The sequence below is a fragment of the Morone saxatilis genome, unplaced genomic scaffold (assembly GCF_004916995.1).
Source record: "Morone saxatilis isolate NCDOM2014 unplaced genomic scaffold, NCSU_SB_2.0 Contig1, whole genome shotgun sequence".
Taxonomy (NCBI): domain Eukaryota; kingdom Metazoa; phylum Chordata; class Actinopteri; family Moronidae; genus Morone; species Morone saxatilis.
The window spans coordinates 601,438-604,462 of record NW_023339651.1 but is presented as its reverse complement, the minus strand read 5'-3'; the positions used below and the strand labels follow the sequence as shown (position 1 = coordinate 604,462).

At 40.7% G+C, this 3,025-nt stretch overlaps 1 protein-coding gene across 4 annotated transcripts in view; it reads right to left on the bottom strand.

Annotated features, from left to right (window-relative positions):
• The window catches only part of ccser2b (coiled-coil serine-rich protein 2b), a 29,350-nt gene that overhangs the window by 21,677 nt on the left and 4,648 nt on the right, over positions 1 to 3,025 (bottom strand). The window contains exon 2 of one of the 4 annotated variants that reach the window (XM_035666413.1): positions 400 to 494. The exons of the other annotated variants lie outside the window; for them this stretch is intronic. The gene's annotated coding sequence lies outside the window, so the exon portion shown is untranslated. The remainder of the gene's footprint in view (positions 1 to 399; positions 495 to 3,025) is intronic. 4 annotated transcript variants of the gene reach the window in all.

The following is a 3,025-nucleotide window of genomic DNA, read 5'->3' as shown; positions in this document are numbered from 1 at the left end:
ATTATTTTCATCATTGATTAATCTCCTGATCAATGGTTTTGTCTTTGTGAGTGGCAATCGGTGACTGAGCCTACAGATCACTGATTAAAGTACTGCAATACTTAGATATTATATATAATATATTATATCTAAGACTTAAATAATACGACTAGGAGTCTACAGGCTGTACTATTCACTATTCACTGTGTTCCCCATCTCATCTTTAGCGTGTTAGCATGCCAACATACAGCTGATAATAATAATGAATGAGATTTCCCTCAGGACACTTTAAATACAGAAAACAACAACCATCTACATTAATGAAAGAGACTGATTCAAAAGTTCACACTAACTGATCCCCTCAGCAACTTTCACATGTCTCTCTTCCTCATCCTCTCCATCCCTGCAGTCTTAACTCACAGTGCTGGAAGAACAACATCAGCCTCCTCAGTCATTTGTCCGCCCAAGGCCACCGTATTCTGAGCTGAGCTGAGCGTCACAAGCTCTTCTTGGCACTGAAATGAAAACAGCTGATGTGTTTATCTCAAACACGAGAAAGCGAGGCGGCACAGCTGAAAAACTTGTGATTTCAATGTGAGAGAAACTGAAAGGTCAAAGCGTCACTGCTGGATATTATAAACCATCATCTGCGCGTCCTGAAGGGCTTCACACATTACATACATTACATGAAACCTCCAGAACTGAACGCAGATGATCCCGAGGTTCAGATTATTCACAGAGCATTACCTTTAACATTCATCATGTACTGACTTTAAAGAGGAAGATAAAGTAATAAAAAAGATGCTGCATTGAGCTGACTCACAACTTCCCCACTGCTGTGTCACCGTCTCAGGCCGAAAGCATCCTGTAACTACAGACACAACTCACAGTCAGACCTCGTCTGTAGACCGCCAGACCTGACTGTTAGGAAGGGATGTTAAAGAACCCATACTTCGGGACCAAAGTTCACAAAATGTGACAGCTCTCTTTTTCTACAGTACCGGAAATACCCAGAAGGCAATTCTTCCTAACCTGACGGGGCATCAAACACGGCAACAAATACAAGAAGAGGAAGAGCATGTAGAAGACGGCGACCACAAACTGCAAATAAGAGTAATTTAATCATGAAACCGGCGCAAAAGAAACAACGAGGAAAAAGAAACATTAAACTGAATCCAATTCATTCAGTTTCAGAGAGTTATTTAGAGTAATTTAGAGTTTCCACTTTATTAGTTATTTAGTATATATATATATATATAATAGGTGATTCATTCAGGAACAGCTTGGTCGCAGGGAACTAGATATTAACCTTAATTGGGACATTTTTACGGTGGTATTAAACTGCTATAGAGAATTGTGGACTTTCATTGGTATTGGTCCTGACATCCCTACTGTTAAGTTACAGTTAAGCCAGGGTGTAGTCGTTACCTGACAATTAAACTACAATCAGCTGTTAACGGTTAACTGACAGTAACTGACAGACCTGCTGTTTGTAAATGTTGCATCAGTAACTCTACGGTGGTGACTGTGTGTGCAGCTGTACTGCAGCAGAATCACTGCTGTGACATCAAGGACACACAGGAGGAACCAAGACTGATGAACGAGGTCACCACAGACTCATAATGAGACTGTCTGTCTCTACCTGTCTCTCTCTCGGCCTGTCTGTCTCTCTCTGACCCTGTCTCTCTGTGTTTTCTGGATCACCAAAATAAACCACACCCAGTGATCTCTGGGAGGTTTAAACTCTGGGATTTTTACTTATTGTGATGTGATGTCTTAGATTATCTTCAGTGAAAACAAATATTATTTTATATCACATTAGATATTAAGGTTGGGCGATTGGACAGATATGTCGTTTTTTTTTTTTTGCTGTTTTTGGGGCAATTTTTGTCATTTTATTTTTCTAATTGAATGGTCTTCCTCTGAAGAATGAGAACGAGTGAGAAGGAAAACAGATGTGGAGATGTCTCTACATCTGTTTTCCTTCTCACTCAACTGTGGTGAATTAAGAGTTTATTTCAACAGTTTCACTCTCAGAGGCTCCAACCAGGACTCTGACTGCAGGGACTGAAGGCCTGTATGTGGTTGGAAATGATATATGATTATGAACAATGTTCAGATGTTCTGTTTGTTCCTCAAACAAAAACATAAACTACAGAAACGTCTGAGCAAGAACAAGTTAATAGATAAATGTTTGAGGGGAAAGGTCGCTCTGGATAAACGTGGCGTTTATTGAACCTGTGAGCTGGAGGACGCGGGGTCAGCGGGGTCCAAGTGTCACCACTGAGAGAGCATTAACAAGGTACAAACACTGTTTCCTTACTGTTTCATTTCTACATCGTACTGAAGTGTGAGGTGTATTTTTATCGAATGTTTCTGCCTCGTTTCCAGATTTCCCCACAGAGATCTTTTTTTACTGCCAGGTAGAAAACACAGTCAGCTGAATCTGAACGTGGGTCACTTCCTGTCTCACCAGGAACACCAGTGCTTTCTGTGATTGGCCGCGAACCAGAGAGTCCATTAGATTTAATGACCGACAACAAGGAGTAAACTCTATCTGTGTAATGGAAAAGCAAAATGCTGTGCCGTGATTACTGTCGGTGACCAATAAACCAGACTGTATCCAACAACTATTGTGTGTATGAAAGCCTGATATATGTTCTTCCTCTGCCACTGCTTTTAAAAACACATCAATCACCAGGGACAGACCGTTATTGGCTTCATCCGACTGCTAATAAAATAAACAGATTTAAAATGTGCTTCTTTACCTCTCTGTCTGTAGTCTCGCTCAATGTCCGATGTTAAGTAAAAAATATAAAAATACAAGAGTAACAGCATCAAAATAAACTTAAAGTGCTGAAAGTGCAGAATCCCCCATTTCACAATAATTATATGACTGGATTGTAATTACTGACGCATTAATGTGTGAAGCTATCGTCACCCGTTGGTTTGTGGAGTCCCGCTCTGAAGCCTCATGTTTGACGTTACGATCATCGCCGTAGTTAGCCAGCTGCTTCGCACAAAGTCGACAGAAGCTTCGCAGATG